Source organism: Somniosus microcephalus, unplaced genomic scaffold (assembly GCF_052327205.1).
Source record: "Somniosus microcephalus isolate GS21.2 unplaced genomic scaffold, FLI_Smic_1.0 unresolved_chr8, whole genome shotgun sequence".
Classification (NCBI taxonomy): domain Eukaryota; kingdom Metazoa; phylum Chordata; class Chondrichthyes; order Squaliformes; family Somniosidae; genus Somniosus; species Somniosus microcephalus.
The window spans coordinates 27,199,203-27,211,325 of NW_028225186.1; the positions used below are offsets into that span (position 1 = coordinate 27,199,203).

The window sequence follows — 12,123 nt, forward strand, 5'->3', positions numbered from 1 at the left end:
CCCAATTTCACTTGTCCAATCATTATGAAAGTTAAAATCTCCCATGATTATAGCTGTTCCCTTATTACAAGCCCAAACTATTTCCTGATTTATACTCCGACCAATAGAGTTCCCACTATTAGGAGGCCTATAGACTACGCCCACTCGTGACTTTTTCCCCTTATTATTCCTTATCTCCATCCAAACCGTTCCACTATCCTGAACATTTGACCGAATATAATTTCTCACTATTGCAGTGATTCCATCTTTATTAACACAGCCACCCAACCTCCCTTTCCTTCCTGTCTGTCCTTCCTAAAAGTCAAGTGCCCCTGGATGTTTAGTTCCCAGTCCTGGTCACCCTGCAGCCATGTCTCCGTAATGGCCAGCAGAACATACCCATGTGTAATTATTTGTACCGTCAACTCGTCTATTTTATTACGAATGCTGCATGCATTCAGATAAAGAACGTTTAAATATGCTTTGTGACAATTAATTCCTGCTTTTACCCCCTTTACTACTTTACATTTATTTTTATATATTCTGTCCCTTCCTGACACGATCTGGTTTTTAATTCCCCCACTGCTACCTTGGTTTTTAATTCCCCCACTGCTACCTTGCTCTATTGCCTTCTCCGTTGACATTTTTATTTTTCACTCTCTTGAAACCTCCCTCCCCCCACTAATTATTTTAAAGCCCTCTCTACAGCCCTAGTTTTTCGATTCGCCAGGATTCTAGTCCCAGCACTGGACAAGTGAAGTCCTTCACAACGGAAAAGCTCTCTCCTGTCCCAGTACTGGTGCCAGTGTCCTAAGAAGCAAAACCCATTTCTCCCACACCAGTCTTGTAGCCACGCATTTAACTCTCTGATTTTATTTACCCAAGCCAAATTTGCTCGTGGCTCAGGTAGTAATCCAGAGATTATTACCCTTCTGGTTCTGCTTTTTAATTTGGCACCTAGCTGCTCATACTCCCTCAGAAGAACCTCTTTCCTTGTCCTATTTATGTCGTTTGTACCAACATGGACCACGACAACTGGATTCTCCCCCTCCCACTCCAAGTTTCTCTCCAGCCTAGAGGAGATGTCCTTAACCGTGGCACTGGGCAGGCAACACAGCCTTTGGGACTCTCACTCTCGGATGCAAAGAACCCTATCTATCCTCCTAATGATGCTACCCCCTACCACTACAACATTTCTATTTACTCCCCCAACTTGAATGGCCCCTCGTTCCACGGTGCTGTGGCCAGGTTGCTCATCATCCCTGCAGTCCCCGTTCCCGTCCTCACAGGGAGTAAAAGCCTCGAACCTGTTGGACAAGAGCAAGGACTGTGGCTCGTCCAGCACTACCTCCTGCTTCCCCGTCCCTGCCTCAATAATAGTCACACCATCCTGCCCTGACCACGGACTACATCTGAATTGGTGTGACTACTTCCAGAAACAGAGAGTCCAGGTAACTCTCCCCCTCCCTGATGTGTCGCAGTGTTTGAAGCTCGGTCTCCAGCTCATCAACACGGAGCCAGAGTTCCTCGAGCAGCCAGCACTTACTGCAAATGTGATCACTGTGAACATCAATGCTGTCCACCAGCTCCCACATATTGCAGCAGTAACACATCACCTGCTCTCCCATTCTATGTAATGAATTACATTTATTAATATTATTTTTAAATACCCTCTGCCCCGATTCTAGATGATGAATATCGCACCTCTATTTAATTGAACTTATCAACTTATAAAGGTTTCAAAGGGAAGGAAAAGTACTCACGAACCAGCCAATCACCTACCAGCTTTTCTGTGATGTCACTTTTGAATTCTGACGTCCCCTTGGTATGTTGCCTTTGGAGCCTTTTTAGGCTGCTTCGCCTCGCTGCTCTGACTCGACTCAACACCCACTGTTGCTACCGGCAGCCTCGACTGGGCCTCGCCTCGCTGCTCCACCTCCACGATGTCTGCTAATCCTGAAACTGGCAGGAAAACAAGGCCAGAAACAAAACAGAAACAGCACCTCACACCCCAATTACCCTAACTCTCTCACTTACCCAAACTCTCACAGCACGCTCTGCTACTCGCACTGATCTTTTTATACTGTTTGTTTGTAACCAATTGAATCACCCCTGCTGATTGGCTAGAGAACTGGTTTTTACTGCCTGCCAATTAACTCTGACTGCACTGTTACCTTGCATTACTCTTCTTAAATCAACAGAATCTCAAATATTTAACTTTTCCCCTTTACTTAAACTGTTTAAGTAATCTTATCAAGATACTACTGGCAAATGCCACTAACAATTTGCACCACTCGAAATGATTCAAAGTGAAATAACCATTAAAGAACTATGTCATTTACCCAAACTTACACAGCACTCTCTGCTAATCGCACTCATTTTGTACCTCTGTACTGAATGATGCGCTGCTGATTGTTGAGGCAACAGCAGCGGTGTGGAAAGTTGAAAGGTTCAGAGGTGCACGCAATTTTTCTCGTGGCTGCTTTGAATGCTGCTATTACAAACAGCCGAAAAATGCACTGTTCTCTGACTGCGAATGGAACCCATGCCGCGGCGGTTTAAGCGCCGAATCCTAACCACTAGACCAGGAAGCGTCCTGCCAACAAGCAGAACAATGCAGTCTTTCCTCCTTGCTGCTTTGAAATTCAGGTCACATTCATGCCAGGCAAACTTTTCGTACACGATGACATTTTTTAGGCGAGATCACAAAGGACATGTTCACGAAACCACAGCATCAAGTGCGGGGAGGCGTCCACCTGAAATCTATTTGCTTCTGTGCTTTTCTCAGAGACACACAGTCAGAGAAAACCCTTCGGGATATTGAATAATCAGGACTAAAATATCAAGGACAAAATAGAGGAACTAGTAATGCAGTGCTTGAGGCAAAGACTCAAACACATACACGAACACAGATGTGTGCCCACTTTGTGTGGGTATGTCTCAGATATCCTTATGGTTCATGGAGGCTTGCAGCATAGTGTGAGGCCATTCGGCCAATCGTGCCAGTGCTGTCTCCTTGAAAGAGCAGACGTGCTTTCTTCCGCTGTTATCTACATTTCCCTATCCTCTCTCCTTCCGCAGTGCCCCGCACAAAAGACAAACAGAAAGAAAACACGAACGAGGAATTGATGCAGGATGTTGTTATACAGTTCTCCACCGTTTAAAATTATTTTAGGTTCATTTTTATTCTGTTATTCTTTTCGAAGGAGCACTTTAATGTGCTGCCCAAAGGTTTAAAATTGGGATCGAGCCAGTTACACAGCAACAGGATGCCATTCAGCCCCTCAAACCAGTTGCACAGGAACAGGAGCAGAACATTCATAACCTTGACCCAGTTGCACAGGTACAGCTAATATATTATTAATGCTTCATGTGATGTGTTTGCTATGATATAAATTGTTAAAAAATTACGCTGCATTGACCAAGATTCGAACCCAGGTTTTGCTACGCTGGCAGGCGAGAATTCTACCCCTGCACCACCAATGCACACAGGATCAGCCGATTCCATTTTCTGGTAGCTACAATTTAATTTTGACTTTTGTTAATACAAGCGAGGACACTGCGTTAACATAAAAAGCAAGATGCAGCAGATGCTGGATCTGGAATTGTTGATTAAATGCTGGAAACACTCCGACGGTCCTGGAACATCTGTGGACAGAGAAACACAGTGTTAATCTTTCAGGACCATGAGCTCTCGGCAGAGATAAAATTTTGCGGTTTTGTAGTTCCCGTGTGAGTTTCCATCCAAAGTTGTTAAGCTGCTCAAAAATTAGATAATTAAGAAACTAACCTTCCCCAAAATAATAAATAGGTGCAGGATTGGGCCATTCGGCCCCTCGAGCCTAACTCGCCATTTAATAATTTCATGGCTGATGAGATCTCCAACACAACGCCACTTTGCTACCCGCTCCCCATAAAGCTTGACTCCCCTGTAGCTGAAATATATATCTATCTCCGCCAGACATACAGAGCCCGTTTGACGACTTACAGAGTGGCCCGAGGGATAAGCAACTTCAGTTATGTTGATAGTGTGGCGAAGCTGGGACTGCTTTCCTCTGAAGGCTAAGAGGAAATGTAATAGAGGCTTGCAAAATTACAAGGGGTTTTGATAGATGAAATAAAGGGAAACGCTTTCCAGTGGCAGGAGAGATGGTAAGCAGAGGGAGAATTGTCTTATGTAGCAAGTGTTAAGGCATAATAAATATCTGAATAAGTTATCACGGCCAAGGTATTCTCTCATTCCAGTCTTACACACGATGCTAATTTTTCACACTGGCAATGAGTTGACTGATAGCCGTGCTGTGATCAGCTAAGTTTGTTAGGGAGATGCAGTCGGTAAGATAAAACATGGAAGACGGATAATAACCGTGACTGTTCTGACACAGTTAAATGTGGACATTTAAAGTGTCTTGTTCCCAATGTCATTTCCTGCTGACTTTGAAACAACAGGCAAGGCAGGAAGTGAATGTTGCAGCTCTGTACCGAATGATGCGCTGCTGTCGGTTGAGGCAACAGCAGCGGTGTGAAAGGTTGATGAGGTGCAAGCAGAACATTCATACCCTTGATCCAGTTGCACAGGTGCAGCTAATATATTATTTAAGCTCATGTGATGTGTTTGCTATGAAATGAATTGTTAAAAGTATTAACCTGCATTGGCTGGGAATCGAACCCGGGTCTCCAGCGTGGCAGGCGAGAATTCTATCGCTGAACCACCAATGCACACCAAGTTAACAGATCCCTTTTGCTGGTAGCTACAATTTATGTCTGACTTTTGTTAATACAAGCGGGGACACTGCGTTAACATATAAAGCAAAATGCAGCAGATATTGCATCTGGAATTGTTGATTAAATGCTGGAAACACTTCAAAGCTCCTGGAAGATCTGTGGACAGAGATACACAGGGTTAACCTCTCTGGTGCATGAGCTCTCGGCAGAGCAAAGATTTTGCACTTTTCTCGGTCCCGTGGGAGTTTCCTTCCAACGTTGCTTAGCTGCTCAAAAATTACATAATTAAGAAACAAACCTTCTCCAAAAGAATAAATAGGAGCAGGATTGTGCCATTCGGCCCCTCGAGCCCCGCCGTTCAATAAGTTCGTGGCTGATGAGATCTTCGACACAACGGAACTTTGCCGCCCGTTCCCCATAACCCTTAACGCCCCTGTAGCTGAAATATATGTCTATCAGACATACAGAACCCGTTTGACGTCTTACAGTGTGGCCCGAGGGATAGTGTGGAGAAGCTGGGATTGCTTTCCTCTGGAGGCTAAGAGGAAATTTAATAGAGGCTTGCAAAATTACAATGGGTTTTGATAGAGGAAATAAAGACAAACGCTTTCCAATGGCAGGAGGGATGGTAACCAGAGGTAGAATTGTCTTATGCAGCGAATGTTAAGGCCTCATGAATATCAGGATAAGTTATCACGGCCCAGTTACTCTGTCATTCGAGTCTTGCACACGTTGCTAATGTGGCATTTTTCACACTGGCAATGAGTTGACTGATAGCCGTGCTGTGATCAGCTAAGTTTGTTAGGGAGATGCAGTCGGCAAAATAATACATGGAAGACGGATAATAACCGTGACTGTTCTGACACTGCGAGGCAAGGAAGCGAATGCTGCACCTCGGTACCGAATGATGCGCTGCTGACTGTTGAGGCAACAGCAGCGGTGTGGAAAATTGAAAGGTTGATGAGGTGCAAGCATTGTTTCGCGCGGGTGCTTTGATTGCTGGCATTTCAAACAGCCAGAAAACGCACTGGTTCCCTGACCCGGGCCGCGGCGGTGAAAGCGCCGAATCCTATCCACTAGACCACCAGGGAAGCTGTGAGAAGCGGCCTGCCAGCAAGCAGAACAAGGCAGTCTTTCCTCCTTGCTGCTTTGAAATTCAGGTCACTTTCACGCCAGGCAAACTTTTCGTACAAGATGACATTTTTTAGGCGAGATCACAAAGGACATGTTCAGGAAACCACAGCATCAAGTGCGTGTAGGCGTCCACCTGAAATCTATTTGCTTCTGTGCTTCTCTCAGAGATACACAGTCAGAGAAAAGCCGTCGGGATATTGAATAATCAGCACCAAAATATCAAGGACAATACAGAGGAAACAGTAATGCACTGCTTGAGACAAAGACTCAAACATATGCACGAACACAGATGTGTGCTCACTTTGTGTGAGTATGTCTCAGATATCCATATGATTCATGGAGGCGTGCAGTACAGTGTGAGGCCATTCGGCCAATCGTGCCAGTGCTGTCCACTTGAAAGATCAGACGTGCTTTCTCCCGCTGTTATCTGCATTTCCCTGTCCTCTCTCGTTCCGCCGTGCCCCGCACAAAAGACAAACAGAAGGAGAACACTATGCTAACGAGGAATTGATGCAAGAGGTTTTTATGCAGTTCCTCACCGTTTAAAATTGTTTTAGGTTCAATCTTTCGCTGTTGATCTTTTCCAAGGAGCGCTTTAAGGTGCTGCCAAAACGTTTAAAATTGGGGATGTTAAAATTCCTTCACGTCGGGGAATTTCACCCCGGTCTCCCGCGTGACAGGCGGGGATACTCACAACGAGACTAACGAGGAAGTGAGCAATGCAATGTCTGTCATAGTAAGAATCGAGCCTGTTACACAGGAACAGGATGCCATTCAGCCCCTCAAAGCTGTTGCACAGCAACAGGAGCAGAACATTCATACCCTTGATCCACTTGCACATGTACAGCTAATAAATTATTTATGCTCATGTGATGTGTTTGCTATGAAATGAATTGTTAAAAAAATTAGCCTGCATTGGCCGGGAATCGAACCCGGGTTTCCCGCGTGGCAGGCGAGAATTCCACCCCTGACCCACCAATGCACGCCGACTTAATCGATTCTATTTTGTGGTAGCTACAATTTATTTTTGATATTTTGTTAATACAAGCGGGGACACTGCGTTAACATAAAAAGCAAGATGCAGCAGATACTGCATCTGGAATTGTTGATTAAATGCTGGAAACACTTCGAAGGTCCTGGAAGATCTGTGGACAGAGAAACACAGGGTTAACCTCTCAGGTGCATGAGCTCTCGGTAGAGCTAAGATTTTGCACTTTTCTACGTCCCGTGGGAGTTTCCTTCCAACGTTGTTTAGCTGCTCAAAAATTACATAATTAAGAAACTAACCTTCCCCAAAAGAAAAAATAGGAGCAGGATTGGGCCATTCGGCCCCTGGAGCCCGCCATTTAAAAAGTTCGTGGCTGATGAGATCTTCGACACAACGCAACTTTGCCGCCCGTTCCCCATAACCTTTGACTCCACTGTAGCTGAAATATATGTCTATCAGACATACAGAACCCGTTTGACGTATTACAGTGTGGCCCGAGGGATAGTGTGGAGAAGCTGGGATTGCTTTCCTCTGGAGGCTAAGAGGAAATTTAATAGAGGCTTGCAAAATTACAATGGGTTTTGATAGAGGAAATAAAGACAAACGCTTTCCAATGGCAGGAGGGATGGTAACCAGAGGTAGAATTGTCTTATGCAGCGAATGTTAAGGCCTCATGAATATCAGGATAAGTTATACACGGCCCAGTTACTCTGTCATTCGAGTCTTGCACACGTTGCTAATGTGGCATTTTTCACACTGGCAATGAGTTGACTGATAGCCGTGCTGTGATCAGCTAAGTTTGTTAGGGAGATGCAGTCGGCAAAATAATACATGGAAGACGGATAATAACCGTGACTGTTCTGACACTGCGAGGCAAGGAAGCGAATGCTGCACCTCGGTACCGAATGATGCGCTGCTGACTGTTGAGGCAACAGCAGCGGTGTGGAAAATTGAAAGGTTGATGAGGTGCAAGCATTGTTCCGCGGGGGTGCTTTGATTGCTGGCATTTCAAACACTCACATAACGCACTGGTTCCCTGACCGGGAATCGAACCCGGGCCGCGGCGGTGAAAGCGCCGAATCCTATCCACTAGACCACCAGGGAAGCTGTGAGAAGCGGCCTGCCAGCAAGCAGAACAAGGCAGTCTTTCCTCCTTGCTGCTTTGAAATTCAGGTCACTTTCACGCCAGGCAAACTTTTCGTACAAGATGACATTTTTTAGGCGAGATCACAAAGGACATGTTCAGGAAACCACAGCATCAAGTGCGTGTAGGCGTCCACCTGAAATCTATTTGCTTCTGTGCTTCTCTCAGAGATACACAGTCAGAGAAAAGCCGTCGGGATATTGAATAATCAGCACCAAAATATCAAGGACAATACAGAGGAAACAGTAATGCACTGCTTGAGACAAAGACTCAAACATATGCACGAACACAGATGTGTGCACACTTTGTGTGAGTATGTCTCAGATATCCATATGATTCATGGAGGCGTGCAGTACAGTGTGAGGCCATTCGGCCAATCGTGCCAGTGCTGTCCACTTGAAAGATCAGACGTGCTTTCTCCCGCTGTTATCTGCATTTCCCTGTCCTCTCTCGTTCCGCAGTGCGCCGCACAAAAGACAAATAGAAGGAGAACACTATGCTAACGAGGAATTGATGCAGGAAGTTTTTATGCAGTTCCTCACCGTTTAAAATTGTTTTAGGTTCAATCTTTCGCTGTTGATCTTTTCCAAGGAGCGCTTTAAGGTGCTGCCAAAACGTTTAAAATTGGGGATATTAAAATTCCTTCCCGTCGGGGAATTTCACCCCGGTCTCCCGCGTGACAGGCGGGGATACTCACAACGAGACTAACGAGGAAGTGAGCAATGCAATGTCTGTCAGAGTAAGAATCGAGCCTGTTACACAGGAACAGGATGCCATTCAGCCCCTCAAAGCTGTTGCACAGCAACAGGAGCAGAACATTCATACCCTTGATCCACTTGCACAGGTACAGCTAATAAATTATTTATGCTCATGTGTTTGCTATGAAATGAATTGTTAAAAAAATTAGCCTGCATTGGCCGGGAATCGAACCCGGGTCTCCCGCGTGGCAGGCGAGAATTCTACCCCTGAACCACCAATGCACGCCGACTTAATCGATTCTATTTTCTGGTAGCTACAATTTATTTTTGATTTTGTTAATACAAGCGGGGACACTGCGTTAACATAAAAAGCAATATGCAGCAGATACTGCATCTGGAATTGTTGATTAAATGCTGGAAACACTTCGAAGGTCCTGGAAGATCTGTGGACAGAGAAACACAGGGTTAACCTCTCAGGTGCATGAGCTCTCGGCAGAGCTAAGATTTTGCACTTTTCTACGTCCCGTGGGAGTTTCCTTCCAACGTTGTTTAGCTGCTCAAAAATTACATAATTAAGAAACTAACCTTCCCCAAAAGAAAAAATAGGAGCAGGATTGGGCCATTCGGCCCCTCGAGCCCGCCATTTAAAAAGTTCGTGGCTGATGAGATCTTCGACACAACGCAACTTTGCCGCCCGTTCCCCATAACCTTTGACTCCCCTACAGAACCCGTTTGACGTCTTACAGTGTGGCCCGAGGGATAGTGTGGAGAAGCTGGGATTGCTTTCCTCTGGAGGCTAAGAGGAAATTTAATAGAGGCTTGCAAAATTACAATGGGTTTTGATAGAGGAAATAAAGACAAACGCTTTCCAATGGCAGGAGGGATGGTAACCAGAGGTAGAATTGTCTTATGCAGCGAATGTTAAGGCCTCATGAATATCAGGATAAGTTATCACGGCCCAGTTACTCTGTCATTCGAGTCTTGCACACGTTGCTAATGTGGCATTTTTCACACTGGCAATGAGTTGACTGATAGCCGTGCTGTGATCAGCTAAGTTTGTTAGGGAGATGCAGTCGGCAAAATAATACATGGAAGACGGATAATAACCGTGACTGTTCTGACACTGTGAGGCAAGGAAGCGAATGCTGCACCGCGGTACCGAATGATGCGCTGCTGACTGTTGAGGCAACAGCAGCGGTGTGGAAAATTGAAAGGTTGATGAGGTGCAAGCATTGTTTCGCGCGGGTGCTTTGATTGCTGGCATTTCAAACAGACAGAAAACGCACTAGTTCTCTGACCGGGAATCGAACCCGGGCCGCGGCGGTGAAAGCGCCGAATCCTATCCACTAGACCACCAGGGAAGCTGTGAGAAGCGGCCTGCCAGTAAGCAGAACAAGGCAGTCTTTCCTCCTTGCTGCTTTGAAATTCAGGTCACTTTCACGCCAGGCAAACTTTTCGTACAAGATGACATTTTGTAGGCGAGATCACAAAGGACATGTTCAGGAAACCACAGCATCAAGTGCGTCTAGGCGTCCACCTGAAATCTATTTGCTTCTGTGCTTTTCTCAGAGATACACAGTCAGAGAAAAGCCGTCGGGATATTGAATAATCAGCACCAAAATATCAAGGACAATACGGAGGAAACAGTAATGCACTACTTGAGACAAAGACTCAAACATATGCACGAACACAGATGTGTGCTCACTTTGTGTGAGTATGTCTCAGATATCCATATGATTCATGGAGGCGTGCAGTACAGTGTGAGGCCATTCGGCCAATCGTGCCAGTGCTGTCCACTTGAAAGATCAGACGTGCTTTCTCCCGCTGTTATCTGCATTTCCCTGTCCTCTCTCGTTCCGCAGTGCCCCGCACAAAAGACAAACAGAAGGAGAACACGATGCTAACGAGGAATTGATGCAGGAGCTTTTTATGCAGTTCCTCACCGTTTAAAATTGTTTTAGGTTCAATCTTTCGCTGTTGATCTTTTCCAAGGAGCGCTTTAAGGTGCTGCCAAAACGTTTAAAATTGGGGATGTTAAAATTCCTTCACGTCGGGGAATTTCACCCCGGTCTCCCGCGTGACAGGCGGGGATACTCACAACGAGACTAACGAGGAAGTGAGCAATGCAATGTCTGTCATAGTAAGAATCGAACCTGTTACACAGGAACAGGATGCCATTCAGCCCCTCAAAGCTGTTGCACAGCAACAGGAGCAGAACATTCATACCCTTGATCCACTTGCACAGGTACAGCTAATAAATTATTTATGCTCATGTGATGTGTTTGCTATGAAATGAATTTAAAAAAAAATTAGCCTGCATTGGCCGGGAATCGAACCCGGGTCTCCCGCGTGGCAGGCGAGAATTCTACCCCTGAACCACCAATGCACGCCGACTTAATCGATTCTATTTTCTGGTAGCTACAATTTATTTTTGACTTTTGTTAATACAAGCGGGGACACTGCGTTAACATAAAAAGCAAGATGCAGCAGATACTGCATCTGGAATTGTTGATTAAATGCTGGAAACACTTCGAAGGTCCTGGAAGATCTGTGGACAGAGAAACACAGGGTTAACCTCTCAGGTGCATGAGCTCTCGGTAGAGCTAAGATTTTGCACTTTTCTACGTCCCGTGGGAGTTTCCTTCCAACGTTGTTTAGCTGCTCAAAAATTACATAATTAAGAAACTAACCTTCCCCAAAAGAAAAAATAGGAGCAGGATTGGGCCATTCGGCCCCTGGAGCCCGCCATTTAAAAAGTTCGTGGCTGATGAGATCTTCGACACAACGCAACTTTGCCGCCCGTTCCCCATAACCTTTGACTCCACTGTAGCTGAAATATATGTCTATCAGACATACAGAACCCGTTTGACGTCTTACAGTGTGGCCCGAGGGATAGTGTGGAGAAGCTGGGATTGCTTTCCTCTGGAGGCTAAGAGGAAATTTAATAGAGGCTTGCAAAATTACAATGGGTTTTGATAGAGGAAATAAAGACAAACGCTTTACAATGGCAGGAGGGATGGTAACCAGAGGTAGAATTGTCTTATGCAGCGAATGTTAAGGCCTCATGAATATCAGGATAAGTTATCACGGCCCAGTTACTCTGTCATTCGAGTCTTGCACACGTTGCTAATGTGGCATTTTTCACACTGGCAATGAGTTGACTGATAGCCGTGCTGTGATCAGCTAAGTTTGTTAGGGAGATGCAGTCGGCAAAATAATACATGGAAGACGGATAATAACCGTGACTGTTCTGACACTGCGAGACAAGGAAGCGAATGCTGCACCTCGGTACCGAATGATGCGCTGCTGACTGTTGACGCAACAGCAGCGGTGTGGAAAATTGAAAGGTTGATGAGGTGCAAGCATTGTTTCGCGCGGGTGCTTTGATTGCTGGCATTTCAAACAGACAGAAAACGCACTGGTTCCCTGACGGGGAATCGAACCCGGGCCGCGGC

At 45.6% G+C, this 12,123-nt stretch overlaps 3 non-coding genes across 3 annotated transcripts; all 3 read right to left on the reverse strand.

The window, feature by feature from the left end:
* Positions 1-7,858: 7,858 nt before the first annotated feature.
* Positions 7,859-7,930, reverse strand: trnae-uuc (transfer RNA glutamic acid (anticodon UUC)). Its single transcript has one exon. It is a non-coding gene; the product is annotated as a tRNA-Glu (tRNA).
* A 949-nt stretch (positions 7,931-8,879) lies between these two features.
* On the reverse strand, positions 8,880-8,950 carry trnag-gcc (transfer RNA glycine (anticodon GCC)). Its single transcript has one exon. It is a non-coding gene; the product is annotated as a tRNA-Gly (tRNA).
* A 2,033-nt stretch (positions 8,951-10,983) lies between these two features.
* Positions 10,984-11,054, reverse strand: trnag-gcc (transfer RNA glycine (anticodon GCC)). The gene has a single exon. It is a non-coding gene; the product is annotated as a tRNA-Gly (tRNA).
* Positions 11,055-12,123: the final 1,069 nt, after the last annotated feature.